Source organism: Macrobrachium nipponense, chromosome 6, assembly GCF_015104395.2.
Source record: "Macrobrachium nipponense isolate FS-2020 chromosome 6, ASM1510439v2, whole genome shotgun sequence".
NCBI lineage: Eukaryota > Metazoa > Arthropoda > Malacostraca > Decapoda > Palaemonidae > Macrobrachium > Macrobrachium nipponense.
The window spans coordinates 29398369-29418340 of record NC_061108.1 but is presented as its reverse complement, the minus strand read 5'-3'; the positions used below and the strand labels follow the sequence as shown (position 1 = coordinate 29418340).

The window sequence follows — 19972 nt, the reverse complement described above, 5'->3', positions numbered from 1 at the left end:
GCTAATAAAATTGGTTTTTGCTTTTCTTTGAGATTTACTTGTTCCAGTACACGAAAACCCTTAGCCTTATTCCCATTCAAGACATGCTTTTCCCCATCACTCTGTACAATCTGATTCAGCTTTTTTGTGCCTAATTAAGAAGTCTTATCTTTTCACTGGCTTCTCTTATTTTAAAATAGTTTTTCATTTTACTGTAATTCTCCATTAGTGTGTCGTTTAGATAAACTACATCTAGTTTAGGTAGGATTATCTTTGAACCTTCTCTGCCCTTAAGTTGATCTATATTTATTTTTTCTGTTACTTTTAAATGCCTGTCCACACTAGGAAACATTGTTTGGAAACAAAATTTGCAAACTGTTTGAAAACACTTTTTACTGTATATTTGTTTCCCTTCCAGAATGGAAACATTTAGTGTTTTTGTGCATATATGTATATATATACATGTAAATATGTAAATACATATACATATATTTAAATACATACGTAATACACTTGTACATACATACTCATATATTTGTAGATGTAGTATGTATATGTATACATATTCACACTAGTATGTGCATGTACATATTCATATTTACATGTGTACATACAGTATACATATTTATATATGCAGATGTGCATATATCTATATGTATATGTACACATGTGCATGTGTGACACTTCTTTTTCTAAAAACTTCCCCACCGATCTCTTTTTCTTCCTCTTATCCTTCCTCGAGTGCATTAAAACTGCCAAGTAGAATGCAGAGGCTACTGCACCAACAGGGCATCCTGAGGACAGTTGAGGTCTGGACAGGAAGCAGTGTTTCCTAGTGTTGGAACAGGTCCTTATCTATATCCCTGAATTTACACTCTCCACACACCATAGACAATATTATGAACTTGTCCTCTCCATCCTTTGTACTCATTGTATCCCGCTAAATCTTGGACAATCCCCTCTCCATCTTATCTCCCTTTGTTCGCTGTCTGATCCGACCATCTTTAATCGACTAGGCTACTGCTTCCAGTTTGAATATTTTCCTAGCCTAATCTTCTGTATGTGCCACAAATGTACAATCTATCCACCTGTTCACGTTCCTCGGTCCCAGTTTGCTCCAGCTTAAGACTTTGAACAACACCACAACATGACTTACAACCCACAAACTCCTATAAGACAGAGAGCTCTCTCCTACCTTACCACACACCAGTTCCGCCTCTCCTCCTCTCCCTGCTCTGTTATTGTTTTCTTTTGCCGCCCACACCACCACCATCTTGTCATCTATGACATCACATCTATGACATTGCAACACAACTTAAATACATCAAAAGCCATTTTCAAAAATCAGACACATTTCCCATACATTGAACATTGCCCACATTTCACCAATACAGAAAATAAAAATAAAGTAACACTGATTAAACTGATAGATAATCAGCCTCAACTTAACAGGACTTGTGATGCTATTATTACCCATAGCTCTCTTATTATGAACAAAGCCGCCTCTCTCTTTTACAAAAGAAATCTTTCAAGGTAGTTGATGTTGCATGAGGTAATGAGGACTCAGCCAAAATTCATTGGGTATCAAACCTATGTCAGATAAGGCTGCAGAGCCATCTACTACTGACAGGGTGTTAATGAAGCTTTCCAAACTGTTGATTACCTCTACCATCATGAGACTTCTCATTTGGCTTCAACTTCAAGTGAAAATTCTCTGGTGGGGTTGGATTTTGCTTTATGATCTTTAAAGATACCAGATAGTCTTTGGCATTAGAGAGGGTTAGGTTTGGTAGACATAATAGTAGAGATCTGGATTTTATCAGCATAGGATTAGGGGTATCCCTTCAATATGATGAAGCTTCATGTAATGAAGCTATGCCATGGATTTCTGGGTTTTTTTTGCCTTTAGAGGGAACTGGTGTTTTCAGGGGTGCTTCAGCGGCAAACTCAAATCAAAGAGGTGGACTGACCGCATTTTACTGGGCTTCAAGCTTCTGCCAGCCATCACTGTAGGAGCTAGTTTAAATGATTTGAAGGAGTGAATAGAAAGGAGAATTCAAGTGGGAATAAGCTCATGATAATCCCAAAAATTTTGGTCTTAACTTGATCCTCTAAAATATATAGGTGGGCTGGGTGTTCTAGTTCCTCCAGGCAACTTCCCTCAGTAATTGAATCTTTGATAGAGCTCTATTCTTCTCTTCCAAGGTCATCATTGGTACTTATGCAAGGAGGGGTGGGTTCTGGGAATAAGTTTTGAAGAGAAATGCTGGTTGTTGCACTCTTCAGTACCACTAATAAGTTAATGGATTCTGCCAGTAAAAATGCAGAGGATGTATCAGCTAGGAGATTGGTCCCTTTGCCATGGAAAGACTTAATATTGCACATTTATAGCTTAAGGACTGCAGATGCAAAGTGGACCAGCGTCTTTCTTCAAAAGCTGATTATGGAACACTGAGAGGCTGGATGCTTCTATGACTCTAGCATTAGTGAGGTCTTAGGGCAGCTCAATACTCGTATGGTTTATCCACAATCCAACCAGCTTTTCTTGGAGGGAGTTTTGGTCAGTGCCCTCAAGGTTTATCCAGTTACAAGTTTCCAGAACTTTTGCCCTTATCAGGAACAGTTTTGCACAGATCCCTAGGTAGTACAGACTGCCTTTGCATCCGTCCTCTGTGTTAGTTCTTCTGCTGGTTTGGCAGGTTTCTCTATGTCGCTGGGTTCACAGCCAAGACTGGCAGCTTCCTTCTAATGCCAGACTTATCCAGTTTGTTATTTTTGTGGTAAAAACTAAATTATCTATATTAAAACAGTGTTGAACTAAATAGTCTAGATAAAGACAGTGTTTTAATTTCATGTTTACTTCATCTTTATTTGACTCTACAGAAGCAAATATGAGCAATTATTATGCATTTGGTAAGGTTTAGGTGCATCAAAGGTTGAAGTCAGCAAGAATAGCATTTCTTTACGGTTAAGAAAGGTGCTTTGGATGCATATAAGAACTCTTCCAGAAGCCCAGCCATCTGAGGTTAATTTAAGGTCTTGAGATTCGGGCTATTTCACTACCATTAGTCATTACTTTAGAGTTTTGAGACTTATGGCAAAAATTGTGGATTTTTACTCTATTGACCCTGTGGTGTCTGCAGGCCAAACAGTATTGCCCTCCTGAAGGTAGCATAGCCCCTTCTGAGTGTCCTTAGTAACTCTGCTCCTTCCTCATAAGGGCATAGCCATGTCTCAGTTAATGGCCTCATCTATACCAGAAGGTTGTCCTTTAACTGATCTGTCCTCAGACTTAACAAATTTTTCCAATATGAAATATAGTGGGATTAGATTAATACATTCCTGATCCTCAAAAACAAAGCAAATAAAAGCTTTTTAACTCAAATTTATCCAAGCTTAGCATGTATAAATCATATAAAAAACAAAAGCAAGCACTGGAGATGAAATTAATTCAAATTTGTTTTTTCTTAACTTGTAATTAGGAGAGTTGATGGGATATGTAGTAGGTGGTAAGAGAGGTGAGGAGGCGGCAAGATAATTATTGTTTGATTGACTTATAGGTTTTAGGAATAATGCCAAGCACTGGGGCAACTAAGACCAATCAGTGCTGAAAAGGAAACTGACAGTGAAAAGGTTTGAAAGGTGTAACAGGAGGAAAGCCTCGCAGTTGCACTACGAATCAATTGTTAGGAAAAATTATTGTTTGGAATCATTCCTTTCTATACAAAAATGGCAGGCTACTGTTGTTTCTCTTTTCTGTTTCTTTCTCACTAAAATCCTATCCAGTGATGTTTGTTTATGCTCACATTTTAAAATGTTCTTAAGTGAGAGATAGCTTGTCATTCAGCAATTTTATAACACAGTTCATTACAGCATTGTCAGGGTGATATTTTTAACAAAATCTTGCAAATCCTCACATTTTGCACTCATCCTTTTTACCAATGAACCAGGGACATCCTCCTGTCCCTCTTCCTCCTCGTCCAACTCTGAAAGGCCTGTAGTTCTGTGATGAACTATGTTTTTTGCCACTAGGTCCACCCCATCATCATCACTGACCTCCAAACCCATGGACTTATCCAGAGGCACAATATCCTCCACAACAGGCTCACCCTTTATAGCATCTATAGCCTTCCCAGGGGCCTGTTGATTTATATTCACACTAAAATTGTAAAAACCACACAAAAATACAAGACACATAGTTCAGTAGAGTGAGACCCATCTGTAGTCTGAACCATTCATTTTGTCTCAGCTGGAACCACACACAAGTGATGTAACTATTCCCATATGTTGTAGCTTGTCATTTTTGTCTGTCATTGTATCAATCAAAAGCATGCGAAAAGGGTAGAGTTTTCGTTTGACAAAATATCAGTTAACTGAGGTATGACACTAGTTCTCTGCAGTAGTTGGGTCTTCTTTTTGAAAAATGAGAAGTGTGTGATTATTATACGTATTCCCAAATCAGTTAAATAAATTTTGTCAAAATCTCCATTGTTTCCAAGCAGTCCAATTATAAAATTTTTAAAAACTGTTATTTAATAAGTAAAATCTAAACTTTTTTTTGAACACAAATCCTGTGAGAGCTAATAAATTAGCTTTGTGGTCTAGTTAAACTACTTCTTAATGTAAATTTCTGTTATGGTTAAATATTCCTGCTATAGTCACTCCCCATTTCATTATTGTGGTTTGTAATTTTCTTAATGAACAAAACCTTTTTTTTTATAAAAGGGTTGTATGACATCAGTTGATCATGCATCAGTTTTACAGACTTAAAATCTGTCTTTGGTTGGGAATGTATTGGATAGGTTTTTTCCATGCAAAAACATTATTATGTATTACTACTTGTGATATTCTAAACATGAGCATTTTCTGTTCCTGCCACTACTGACTGCAAAAGGCAAATTGGCAGCAAGATGCGAAAGATATCATAAATGTGTCTGACTGTGCATAATGATCTTGCAGTCTTTATACATTATTAGTTGTACTTCTGCTGTTAATGATTATATTGAATATTATTACTAATTAAGATCTCTTTATGTTTTCTTACAGAGGAAAAGAAAAGCAGCCCTTGAACAAAGCAATGTACTAAAGAAGATCAAAGCAAGGACTTAATTTATTCACAGAAGTAAGCCTGTGTTTAGAAGTAGTACATGTTAACATTATAAATAGCAATTGAATACAAATTGTTTGTGGTATATAAAGTTAGCCTTGATGGTTGTGATTTTAGTTCCAGTGATGTTTTTACATTCGTGAAATTAATCTTGCTTCTACTATTTAGATAGCTGTATTGCCCACGCCAGGTGAGAGAAATTGTGTGTAAAAACTAAAAATTAATAACATCGTTTAGCTTGAATCATCTATGACCCATCCGTTCAGACGACTGTAGCTTGGCTGCCAGCCACCACATTATTAATGCTTCAGACAATCTTCTTGTTGGTGCCAGCCTTGGTGCTTCAGACAATCCTCTTGATGGTGCTAGCCATCAAACTGATGGTGCTCTAGATGATTTCAGCATTGCTGCCAGCCCCCACATCGTTGGTGCATTGCTTCTGGTGCCAAGGCACAAGTTTTTGTCAGTTCTTCCACTTCCATCGAGTTAGTTTTTGCTTTGTGGAACTGTATTCATCCCAGGGAGTTTAGAGGTTCTCCCTCCATCACCCTCACTCCTCTAGTTATTCCCTCTGAGGATCCTCATGCCCCAGAGTTCATCTCTTGATTGGAAAGAGGGACATGGTTTGTAGTCAGCTTTTCAAAGGCTTATTAAGGCCTGCACTAGAAAATTACACGACTCTTTGAGGAACTAGTCATACAGGACTTTAGGTCCCTTAGGGCTTCCAAACTTGGGCCAAGGTCAGATCCTCTCCTGTCCCCTAATGACCTAAATCTGCATCAGATTTGCAAGTGTGTTGATTATATTACTAAATAAATATTCCAAATATCACACCTAAATTCACCTCAAAGGATTATTTATCCAAAATTCTACTGGATACAAATAATTTGTTGGCTTCAACAGAGAAGCAAATAAACAATTTTTCATAATGTGTAGAATTTCTTTCCTTCACTCCCTTCCCAGCCAAGAAGTGGCTGTTTCTGCTTGGACTTAAGGCATCCTTAGAGAAGCAGCTACTCAAGTATGAAAACCGGATCTGTGCAAGTTGTGGGCACCCCCTTCTAGATATCTTATGCCAAAGTATGCAGTAATCACCCACCAGTATACTGCTCACTAGTTGAGGATCCATGAGCTTGGGCAATATACACACAATGCTGATCTTATCTAGACCTCTGTGCTTCCCTTCCCTTTTTGCTATGATTCAAAGGGTTCTGGCTGAATAGATTCACACCTGACTATTAACTCAATGTTGGCCATGCAGGGAGTGGTTCCCAGGTCTTCAGTATCTTCTGATAAATTGCCCAAGATGTCTAACTGAGGAAGGATTGACCTTTTCAAAGAGCCTGACTGCATGAGGTTTCAGCAAATCCTCCCCTTGTTTAAGCTGATGTCTAGTCAACCATCTCTGGCAAGCAAGGGGTTTTTCCAATGAGTGCAGAAGATCCATCATTAATTACAGAAGGCAATTAACTTATGTAATCTACCAGAGAGTTGTCAGTGTTGGTTGGGTTGAGACGTGAAACAAGCTCATCTAAAAATATAGGTTCTTTATCAGGCAAAGTTACATTGCAACAAGGACAATTCTTGACACCCTGCAGAGCCTTGTCTCATCTGGCTGCCAATCCCATTGGACCTCTGCAAATTGACAGAGCCATGCAGTATATCTGCATTGGTGAAGAACTTCCCTTCAGATCAACACTGCAGACACTAGAGGGTGACAGGTGGGCTGTCGTTTTACTTGGCTGGAGAGGTTCTTGGGGTCAATGGTGATTTGGAGGCCTTTGTCCTTAGGTACATTGGACCCACACTATATCATGGTTCAGCAATTATGGATTCAGTACTTTGCGGTTTTTCATGTGAAACATATCCCCAAATATATTGTGGGAAATTCCTACTTCACAGATTTTTTCATTGAGCAATGTAATTACTGTATTTTCATTTTATTTTTGCGAATAAATTTATGATAAAAGAATGAATTTACTAATTTACAAAAACTAATATTATTGTAAACAGCCAAATATCGGTGCTGAAAATTCAGTTATCGGGGATCTGCACCAATAAGCAGGGATCGGCATGTATCAGTGCCAAAAATTCAGTTATCATTGTTGGTAGACAAGTGCCAAAAAACCGGGTCACTGATAACTGGGGACTGCTTGTACTATGGTAAGAGGGTGGCACCAGTCTGAGGGTTCATCACCGGCATGATCTAGATCATCATAAACTCAAGCTCTACCTTGGCTTGTTTGCGGAAGGCATATGGTATCTGGTTAGGTGCATTGATGACGAAGGTACAGCATCATCCTTAAGATGGATTCACTTTGGGGTCCTTCCATCAGCTTGAGTTTGGTTTTCTTAAGTTCTTCCTTGGAGTCAGCTTGTCCTTGAACTCATTAAAAAAAATCTCTGGCTTCAGCAGGTGACGTGGTGGTATGAAGAGGCGGATCTGAACCCCTATTGACATGGGTAACATCCAGAATAGGCCTGAGAAACTCTGGTGGAATAATGGCCAACTCTTTGCAGTGGTTATGTGACAGCAGTGGTGTTTGGACACCTTCGTGGACGTGGATCTGCACTGAACAGGATCTCTCGGCTAAGGTCAGAGTAGCTGTGAATGATCCTAAGGCAGGTGTCATCTTAGAGCCATCTGTGGTGAACATCAGGTAACTGGTGGGGGTTGTAATGGGCTCCTAGGAATACACAAGGAGGTCAAGATGCTGAGGGCCCATAACAGCAGAACTGGGCATCGCTACTCAAATTTTGGTTCTGCACCCCGCATCTCCGCAACTTTGAGAGGTGGTTGCCGCTACCACTACTGCAACTTTTAGAACTTTTGGAAACCACTATCCGCACCTCCGCTAACATTACTTTTACTGTAAAGCACAACTCAAAATAAATATTTTTAATGATAGAAATTCTGACACATTTACATTTATTGATTTAAACACAAAATAGTGGAAAAAAAACTATTTTTACTCCATTAGGGTAATACCCTAGTAGAGTAAAAGTACTTTGCAAGGATACAAAGTTGTGGAGCTGTGGACTACAGTTGTGTAACACCCACCTTTCCATAACAGAGATGTGGCACCATCTGAATCCTGGATGTGATGCCAACTTGCAATAGGGAAACAGAATTGACTGTGTCGTCTTCATAGAAGAGGGTCTTCCCATCTGATGACATCTGGGGTTCTTGCTTAGAGAGGGTGGTGTAGGCTTGGCACTGTTAGTGCATCTTGTTTGGTATCCTTTGTCTTCATCCAGCAGCACTTGTTGTAATGTCCCTGTCAGTTGCAGTGGCAGCAATGGACCTGTCTGGCTGGGCACCTCTGTAATTTGGCCCAGTGCCCATTATGGGCACAGTTGCTGCCTGCTGCTGGACACTTCTCGGGATCCTTGCATGCAATTGCATGACTGGCATGAAACACTATGATGGTGTGGTAGGGTTTGCACCCTTTTTGTTTCTTCTGCTTCCTGTAGTTTTAGAGGGGACACAAGAGAGGGTGAAGCACGAATTGCAGAAGTTGCCCTCTTGATGGCCTGATGAGTGACACATGATGATATCCTGTAGAAAGGTGTTGGTGTCAAGGGTTACAAGTATCTCATTCAGTTCTTCATCCCTGACTTCCATGAGGATGATCATCTTCAGCTGGGTTCGCTCATAAACTGAAGATCCACCAGGACAGACATCTACTTCCTCTGCAATGTTAGAGTCTTGCGAAGCCTCTTGATGTGTTCTTGTAGGTCTAGGGTGTGCTTGAGGATCCTTGTCACCAAGGAAAGACATCCTCATCTTGATTAACTGTTCTCTTTCGGTAACTTGGGAGATCACTATGACTGAATAATTGTCCCAGCAATGTTGCCATTCCCAAAAAATTTTAAAAGTTGCATCTGGGCAATGAGGGAGTGAGTTCTAGGCAATTGCTTTTAGTGGAGGGTGTACTGATTGGTTGCTGCACCCTTCTGGTGAGATAGGAGCTGCAGGTGTCAAAGGAGATGTTGTGGAGCTTCCTGTGGTTGCTTGCTTTATGATGGGGGGGCTAGTATTTGCAGGATGCTGTAGTACTCTGCTTCCTGTTGCCTGCAAATTTCATCCTTCTCTCTATCTCTGTTGTCGGACCCTTAATTCTTCCTGTTTTCTTGGTCTCTCCTCCCTTCCTCTTCTTGGCTTGATTCTTGGTCCTTGATTTCTCCAGGTATTGTATGAGCAAAAGGAAATCAGCTGGCTGAAGTATAGTCATCTACGGATGGAGAGCTGGTGGATAATAGACAGGATCTTGTGAACACTGGTTGAGTGGGGTGGCGTTATGTTCATCCTGAGAATATGGAGAATCCATTGTGAATAATGTTCTGTTTACCCTTACACAAGCTTAACAGAAAGGTACAGTATCAGTACAGAGGAACCTTTGTTTTTATACATAATCCGTTCCAAAACGTCTCACAAAGTCCAAAACAAACAAAACCCGAAACAATAATTCCCATTAAGAATAATGTATTTAACTCCAATTAATGCGTTCCAGAGACCCAAAAATATTTTTTTAAATACATTTTATAGAGAATAAACAGTTTTACATACAGAAAACAATGAGAAATAAATATGAATAAAAATTTAATTCTTACCTTTATGGAAGACTTGTCAGCATATGGAAGGCGGAGAGGAGGGGAGAGGGAGGAGGAGAGGTTACTGTTTGGAAGGGGAATCCCTCTCCAGAAACACTTCAGGTATCAAGGACCTATCTGGGGTTACTTCTCATATTTTTTCACTGGACTAGGGCTAACTTTAGTCATTGGGCCCCTGTTGCACAACAGAACTGTCCGGAGACATTTGTTAATGGCATCTCTTTAAAATTGGCCCAAAGTGAAACACGGCTTTGTTTTAAAACATGTTGGAGACACTGATTACATCTTTGTTGGGATGATAGTTCTCCACAAAAAACTTTTACATCACTTTGCAAGCATGTCCTTAATAACTGAAATAGGCACATTATGTATGCGATATATGCCCATTTGCTTTCTGAGTTTTTCAAACCAGCCTCTGCTGGCCTTAAATTCACTAACAGTAGCACTTCTTATAGGCATTTTCTCACCAAGATCAGCATGCAACATCCTCCAACACTTTGCTTTGTTTTTTCTTAAATTCTAGTCTTTCTCCGCCTTTTTTACAGAAGGGCTGGCACTTGGAACTTTCTTTGGCCCCTTGATGGCATATTTAGCTGTTGCACTCAAGTAAAAAATCATGAAGCAGAATTGGTCACTTGAGAACATGGGATGCTTTGTTTGGGCGCTCAGTACGGGCTTAGTCGCGATGGCCCTGGGAGGTTTGGTTTGTATGATGTTTTTATGTTGCATGGAACCAGTGGTTACTCAGCAACAGGACCAACGGCTTTATGTGACTTCCAAACCACGTCAAGAGTGAACTTTTATCACCTGAAATACACATCTCTGACCCCTCAAAGCAATGCCAGGGAATCGAACTCGCAGCCACCAAGGTGGCAAGCAAAGAAGACCACACCGACATACTGACCATGCCATTAAAGTGCTGAGGCCTTGGAAGGAGCATTTTCAGGGGTACGAATTTTGAGGAAATGTACGAAAACAGAGTGAAAATTTTGTCAGAAAAAGTCTATAAAAACTGAATTGTATGAAAATTAGGGCATACCAAATTAAAGGTTTGACTATTTTAATTGCAGTGCGTTAAATATTTGCACTAGTGGACTCGTTAGCGCCACCTTACATGCCCATATGGTACATGGTACCTACCGTCAAAGTCCATTGTGGAGAGAGAGAGAGAGAGAGAGAGAGAGAGATGCAGGTAGCTGCTGGTGTAGGGTCCTCTGTAGGGTTTCTTCAATTCGCTATAAGTTTCCTGTCCTGTAGCTTCGCTTGCTTCTTGTAACTTCCTCCTGTAATACCTCACTGCACCAAATTGATTGGGATGAGACATGGAACAACTTATAAAACTCTCTCCACTGCGACTTTGACCAGCAACGACATTCTGGACAAGGATTAGTTATTGTACAATAATTAGCGGCACTTACTGCATGTTGTGTGTGGGTCTGTGACAACAGCAGCTAAAAACCTTGAGCAAGGAAATCCCCGTTGATGAGGCCGTGGAGACCCGGTAGAATCCATAATGCAGAAACACACTGAAATGTAAGAAACATGGGCACAAATCATCCAGCTTGGAAGGAGAGCAAAGTGATAACATCTTACTCCCCAAGGAAGTTAAGGAAAGACTGAATATGTCACGAGGCGGTGTGTGGTCTCTGACCAGCTATCACCTCATACGCATAGGAGTTGCTAGATCTCAGATACTTTGTTTACAAGAGACATGGAACAACTTATAAAACTCTCTCCACTGCGACTTTGACCCCAGCAACGACATTCTGGACATAAGGATTAGTTTAATTGTTTAGCTAATAAATTAGCGTGGCACTTACTGCGAGTTCGTTGGTGGTGGGGTCTGTGACAAACAGCAGCTAAAAACCTTGAAGCAACGGAAATCCCCGTTGATGAAGGGCCGTGGAGGAACCCGGTAGAATCCATAATTGCAGAAACAAAAACACAACTGAAAAAATGGGGTTTTTTTAAAAAGAAAAACATGGGCACAAAATCGAGCCAGCTTGGCAAAGGAGAGCCAAAAGTGATAACATTCTTACTCCCCAAGGAAGTTTGAAGGGAAAGAACTGGAAATATGTCACGAGGCGGCGGTGTGTTGGTCGTCTGACCAGAACTATCACCTCATATCGCATAGGAGTTGCCTAGATCTCAGATACTTTGTTTACAAGAGACATGGCAACAACCTTATAAAACCCCTCCTTCTCCACTTGCGACTTTTGAAACCAGCAACGACAAATTCTGGACAAAGGATTAAGTTATTGTACAATAATTAGCGGCACTTACTGCATGTTGTGTGTGGGTCTGTGACAACAGCAGCTAAAAACCTTGAGCAAGGAAATCCCCGTTGATGAGGCCGTGGAGACCCGGTAGAATCCATAATGCAGAAACAAACACACTGAAATGTAAGAAACATGGGCACAAATCAGCCAGCTTGGAAGGAGAGCAAAGTGATAACATCTTACTCCCCAAGGAAGTTAAGGAAAGACTGAATATGTCACGAGGCGGTGTGTGGTCTCTGACCAGCTATCACCTCATACGCATAGGAGTTGCTAGATCTCAGATACTTTGTTTACAATTTTTTATTGTTTTTAACTGGTTACCAGCTAGCGCTTGGAAAATATCCTATTGTTAAGACACAAGGTTCATTCCGCATACAAACAAATGTAGGTTCTTAATTAGGCAAGGTAACAATGTGTGTGAGCAACCAAACTTGGAGAGGGGAAGCAGCATACTGCTAGGCATTGGATTTGAATATGTTTGGTTGCCACCTCTTAACCCTTAAACGCCTATTGGACATATTAAACGTCGACGAAAATTGTCTGTTGGGTGCTTAATTGATGTATGATACGTCGACGGAAAAAAAGTTTTTTTAAAAATTCGCGGAAAAATAGTTATAGGCCTACTTGGCAAAAACTTTTGAATCACGCACCTTGAGGGTTGCTGGGAGTTCACGGATCAAGCTGTTGTTTTGTTTACAAGCGTTACCCAGGCGTGCATGTGCGAATTTCTTTCTTCTCGCACTAAAAAGCAGGAGTGACACATCTCAAATTTTGTCACCGACGTAATTTTTGCACCATTTTATATTTGCTGTTACATAAAGTTTTATATATGAAAATGTGCACAATTTCATGTAGAATAGATCGAAAAACAACCCATGGTTGTAGCTTTTATCAGTTTTGAAATATTTTCATATAAATCACAATGTGCCAAAATTTCAACCTTAGGTCAACTTTGACTCAACCGAAATAGTCAAAAAACGCAATTGTAAGCTAAAACTGTCATATTCTAGTAATAATCAGTCATTTACCTTCATTTTGCAACAAATTGGAAGTCTCTAGCCCAATATTTTGATTTAAGGTGAATTTTTGAAAAAAAAAATTTTCCTTACGTCCGCGCAGTAACTGCCGAAAAAATCAGAACTTTTTTTCTTCCGATTGTCGTAATGTTTGCACCGTTTTATATTAGCCATTACATAAAGTTTTATATATGAAAATATGCACATGGTTGTAGCTTTTATCAGTTTTGAAATATTTTCATATAAATAACGATGTGCCAAAATTTCAACCTTCTGTCAAATTTGACTCGACCGAAATGGTAAAAAAATGCTATTGTAAGCTAAAAATCTTACATTTTAGTAATATTCAATCCTTTACCTTCATTTTGCAACAAATTGGAATTCTCTAGCACAATATTTCGATTTATGGTGAATTTTTGAAAAAAAAACTTTTTCCTTACGTCCGCGCGGTAACTCTTCCGAAAAAATCAGATTGTTGTAATGTTTGCACCATTTTATATTAGCCGTTACATAAAGTTTTACATATGAAAATATGTGCAATTTCATGTAGAATATAACAAAAAACAACCCATGGTTGTAGCTTTAATCAGTTTTGAAATAATTTCATATAAATCACGATAAGTGCCAAAATTTCAACCTTCGGTCAACTTTGACTCGACCGAAATGGTTGAAAAACGCAATTGTAATCTAAAACTCTTACATTCTAGTAATATTTAATCATTTACCTTCATTTTGCAATAGATTGGAAGTCTCTAGCACAATATTTTGATTTATGGTGAAGTTTTTAAAAAAACTTTTCCTTACGTCCGCGTGGTAACTGCCGAAAAAATCAGAAATTCTTTCGTCTGATTGTTGTAATGTTTGCACCGTTTTATATTAGCCGTTACTTATATATGAAAATGTGTGCAATTTCATGTAGAATACAACAAAAAACAACCCATGGTTATAGCTTTTATCAGTTTTGAAATATTTTCATATAAATAACGATAAGTGCCAAAATATCAACCTTCGGTCTACTTTGACTCAACTGAAATGTTCGAAAAACGCAATTTTTGAAAAAACTTTTTCTTTACGCCCGCGTGGTAACTCTGCCGAAAAAATCAGAAATTCTTTCGTCCGATTGTCTTTATGTTTGCAACGTTTTATATTAGCCATTACATAAAGTTTTATATTTGAAAAATTCATGTAGAATACAACAAAAAACAACCCATGGTTGTAGCTTTTATCAGTTTTGAAATATTTTCATATAAATAACGATAAGTACCAAAATTTCAACCTTTGGTTAACTTTGACTACCGAAATGGTTGAAAAACGCAATTGTAAGCTAAAACTATTACATTCTAGTAATATCAATCATTTACCTTCATTTTGCAACAAATTGGAATTCTCTAGCACAATTTTTCGATTTATGGTGAATTTTTTTAAAAAAAACCGTTTTCCTTACGTCCGCGCAGTAACTCTGCCGAAAAAATCATAAATTCTTTCGTCCGATTGTCGTAATGTTTGCACCGTTTTATATTAGCCGTTACATAAAGATTTATATATGAAAATGTGCGCAATCTTATGTAGAATACAAGAAAAATAGCTCATGGTTGTAGCTTTTATCAGTTTTGAAATATTTTCATATAAATCACGATAAATAGAATAAATTCGACCTTCGGTAAACTTTAACTCAACCGAAATGGTCGAAAAACGCAATTGTAAGCTACAACACTTACAGTCTAGTAATACTCAATCAATTACCTTCATTTTGCAACAAACGGGAAGTCTCTAGCACAATATTCCAATTTTAGGTGAATTTTATAAAACAACTTTTTTTTACGTCCGCGCGTTACGAATTCATGCATCATATTGTGATAATATTTTCTCTGTGTTGCTTTGATCATTTGTTATATACCAAAATCATCGCAATTTAGTGTATAAAACAACAACAAAATAATTAACTCGTGAGCTTTAACCGTTTTGCTCAGCGCGATTTGTATACAATTAAATATGAAATTTTTTTTGCGCTGTCATATATTCCAATATATGATATTGACATTTTTTTCATTTCTGATGGTTGCATACTAAACTTTAGGCAATGACAAAAAAAGAAGCCAAAAATGAACCCTTAATCTTGAAAACTAAGCGTGCTGTGATTTAAAAAAAAACTTTTCCGCTTCGGCACTCACTCCCAAACGCTGCCGGCATACGGGAGACACTTTCAGAAATACCAGCTCTGCGTTTAAGGGTTAATATACATGCAAGGCAAGAATACAGTTGCCACTTATCAGTACACAATACTATTTATACATGGGAGGATAGAATACCTTATACAATGGCAAATACATGTTACACATAGATTAATAGTACCTACAGTTAGTCTGTAAAGCTTTGTTCTTCTCCAGGAGGATTCCCTGCACCTGTAACAATAAATAAACCAATTAAATCCTTTTATCCATTTATGCTACAGTAAAGGTTTTTCTGTTGTTGCTGTTAAGGGGTGTAGTTCCGTATTAAAACATTCTGGTTTAGATATCTCTTCTAACCTGGACATTAAGGAAGCCGCACATTCTTTGAAACCTCTAGGCTGGAACTCTTCAAAATCTATTGCTGAATTAGTATTTGGCTCTGTCTCCATTTCAACCATTAATCTCAGTCTTCCTGAAATTGATAGTCGAGACTGTATTGGTCTTGGTCTTGGCAAAGAAAGTCATGAACTCTAGGCCTTCTCTTGAAATGTGGGTTTTACTTCTTAAGGAGCAGTCCTCATTTTTTTTTCCCCTCTCATCACAGCAAAAAAGAATGTAAGTCTCAGACTCTTCCTCATTCTTATGTTGTCACTAATTTGTCCTCTTGGTTACCAGGTGGAAAAGAATCCTTCCTATGTCATGTCTGAATACTGTGTCTGTATGTGCAAAGGACTAGGACCTCAGGTCTTTTCCATCACATTTTTTCAATGTAGGAATCAGCTATCTGAGAAGTATTGATTGGAAAAAATGTAGACACCGAAACCAGCGGTTCAACCAAAAAGGGATAGGTCAGAAGTGGTTCATAAAAATTTTAGACTAAGCAATCCTGTTAATTTGATTAGTTTTCACACACTATGATTCCTCCTGCCTGATGCAGGAAATACAGCTATCATAGGAAAGAGGAAAGTAATAGAAATTTAATCATTAAACTTATTTTGCTTTCAGATCACACAATGGATGGTTATAGCCCTAAGGAATGTAACACAACTTCAGATTGAATTTATGGGAGTCATCGACAACTTTTTTGTTCTATAATCTTGAAGAAACTCTAAATTATTTACTTCATTCAGTTTATAAGTTTTTAGTATCACCTTTAATAAATGGTTTTCATATTACTTATGTTATACTTGGTATTTTCTGTAAATCAGTGTAATTAAAAGATTGTTTTAATCTGGTATGTGTTTTCTTAAGTTTATTACCATAACTAAAAATTAATCTTGTATGTGTTTTCTTAAGTTTATTACCATAACTAAAAATTATGTTATTACAGTGGTGCTGATAAGTGAAAAAGAGCCATTAACCGAAACTTGGTGATTTATCCAGCTTATTTTGGTTAATTGCGCCTCTGATAGGTATGTTATGGCGCCATAACCCTATTATCGGCACTTTATGGCACCATAAATTGCCAATTTTATGGCTCTAGACAAGCGCCATAAAACTGAATCACCATTAACCTTATTATTATTATTTGGAAATATTAATAAACATAAAAATTCTCTCATCTTAGCAAGAGAGCGAGAGATAGAGTTGTTCTTACTTAAAAGTGAAATGGAAAGGATATTTCTTTAAAATACTATCACAAATTTTGTAATAACAGTTATTAGTATTTGGAAATATTAATAAACGTACATACTACATGTACCATAAAAATTTTCTCATCTCGGTAAAAGAGAAATTATCATTATTATTTAATGTTATTTAATTTACACATAAAAGCTTGAAAACTTATAAATTACATAAAAAATTAAACACCTTTGCAGGGTTTCTCCAGGATTCAAAAATGTTGCATTTGCTTTCGTGTGTGTGTGAAATACTCGCATATGATTAGTTAGGTTCCAATGAAAAATTGACGCAACTCAAATCGCATAAGACTGAGGTGTTACTGTACTGTCAAGCTTGCTTTAAATACAGTCCACCGAAGGAGTTTCTTGTGTTCCTACAGGAGGAGCTGACTAGAGGGAAGATGAGCGAAAAACTGCTGGAGAAGCAGGATGACCAGCTAAAGAAGCTTCTACTGAATGCGGAATGTTTTAATTGTCTTCCTCCGACTCTGTACAATGCGATGAAGGCAGGCACTTGGGCGCTTTTGGGTGGCCCCAACACTTTGCTCCTGTCAAAGAATCACCACAGACTGAGTGTCCTGATTCAGGCAGGTGCTCAGACAATGACAGCAGTTTTGAAACTTGAGAACGAACGGGCACTAATAGGTTGGGCACTGAGACACTGCATGAACGTACTTTGAGGCTATACTCAATACAGTAGGGTACTCGGGCATAATGTGCCCCAAACGTCTGAGGGCTCTGATGACAAATCTCTCTCAGCCAAAGAATGTTTATGAGATGACAGGCACTTTGAAGATACATCCTGACTATCTGCTACAGGAAAACCAGAAGAAAATCACTCTGGATAGCCCCAATGACTGCAGGAAGACTGAGGACTAGACTGGGGATCCCTAGTTCTCTTACGTGGCACAGGTGAATGGGACACATCCTTTGCACACCTATTCAATGGATGCAAAACGTCCGAAAAATGCCACTGTCGTCTGGGCAAAAACTCATCCAAGCTTGAAGAAAGTCGGTGAACGTCCAAGGAAACATCTTTCCAATGGCATTTAGCTGCAACCTAGGAACTAGCAACAGGTTCAGCAGAGGTGGGCACAACCAATGGGCAGACCCTACCAACCTCCCTTAGTCTACCAGTTTGACTCCTTCCAAGAGAATCGATGGGCCAGGAAGCCACCTCCTCACATACTGCACTTGCACTAGGTGGTATCGGGCGCTCCACAAGCACAGCACCAACACTAGGATTTTTACAGATGAAGCCAACAGAGAGAGAGGTTTGGCAATAGATTCGAACCTCTTGTCAATCCTACTTTCAAGACTGGCAATGGTGTTTGGGTTCGGAAGTGAGGGAGCTGGGTAAAGAAGTGGGTACACATTGAGTAATGGGAACAGGGTCAATAGCAATAACAGGTTCAGCAATAACATTGACATCATCATCATCAACAATATGATCCTAACGGATTCCTGGCTTAACTAAAGCTTTACTAATTTGTCTAACTATTGCCTGCCTTTCTTTATCCCTTGCCAGTTTACTTAAATGCAATTTTAAGATCTTCCATTTATTCAAGTCCCATTTTTACATTCATCACATCTTACATATATTGAGCAAATTTGTCTCCTACAATCTGTGCAAATATGTAGAGTGATGATCACATGATTCTTTAGTCAGCCGAGTATTACAGCCCTTGCTGCAATACCTAATACTAGAAGTACTCAAGTCTGACATATTGGTCAAGTCCGAAAATCGTCGTAATCTGTAAGGTAAAGACAGTCCAAAGTTGTCAAAAACAGTAATAATAAGAGCCTAACTCTATCTAATTGTGGCATGATGCAATACAAATTTAGAATACTTCACCAACCACGATGAAAATACAACACACAAGAACGAATTCCAAAATTAAGTTGGATCTAACAGTTGTTGTACAACCATCTGCTGATTGAAACAAATTGAAGTCACATTTGCTAGTTGCTTGTTCCTTTCTTGCCCCAAAAGTGGGTGGGGCTCATCACCTAGCCACCAAAAATAGAGCGACCCATGAATTTCCAAAATTCTGCTGCCGATTGTAGAAACTTTTTGCTATATAATTACTGGGTAAGTTACTTGATTAAAATGCTAATTTACCAACAAATGCCCTCCAAACTAATTATTAAAAGTCAATGTAAAGCAAATAAATAAATAAAAATTAACGATGCATCACAATACAAAATAAAAGAAAGCAATTGACTGGGAAATGAAGCAGCACAACCAACTACTATATGAGTCACACTGAGGAATGCTTCCCATTCCTTACAGCCAAGTGGAAAGTGAGTTTGTTATGGACAAAGGATTTTTTTATGAGATCTTTCAAGTTGGTGTGACTAGAGTCTTTCACACAGAGTGGGCTATGTATTTAATGATTAATGGGCTTGTGAGGCACTATCTTCACCACCGAGCATTTAGTTAAAAATTTTGGCATTTGAGTATAAAATGAAATAATAAATTAATGGATAAGTAGGCACAGTGAATTTTCATTTTGTTTTTATGGGTAGGACAAAGCTATTTAAACTGAAAGGAAACTTAAAGCATTCTGTTAAACACAAAAATCTATCCAACTCAATCTTACTAACTCGCTGTTCCTAGAAGACTGCCGCAGGTCCAATCATTCACGGCCTACATTATTCCTTGTAATGACGTCATGGCATGTCACGTGACGTACCACGTGATTACATGCGCACAGATTGTATAACGAATATACATATACAAAATTAAATCTTTTATTTAGCTGCATATCTTACGTTATATGCAGAAACACTAACACTCTCCCCCTTCTTTGTCTTGGAAGGAGAGTTTTAACTGCTGTCGTCTCCATTCATTCTCTGCTGACCGCAGCACGTAGCTGCTCGGTCGACGCCCCTCTCTTTGTCAGACAATCAGCAAGTTGCTGTGATGTATCTACCCAGACACCCTTCCGTAATTTTCACCACGTTCTAGCATGTCTCGCAAAACAGCTATGTCAATTCTCAATCTCTTATCTTCCACATTCTTGTAGGAATGAAGAGCGTCAACAAGGCTTTTATTGTCAACGAAACATTTTATTTTCATGCTCATACATCCAGAAATTTTCGCACAGAATTCTAGCCAGTATACTGCAGTCTCTGCACATTCCAAAAGCGCCATTGTTTCAGCTGATAGGGTGGACTTGAC

General features: G+C 38.5%; 1 pseudogene; it reads left to right on the top strand.

The window, feature by feature from the left end:
* The window catches only part of LOC135216475 (DNA methyltransferase 1-associated protein 1-like), a 39659-nt pseudogene extending 23263 nt beyond the window's left edge, over positions 1–16396 (top strand).
* The last annotated feature ends 3576 nt before the right edge of the window (positions 16397–19972 follow it).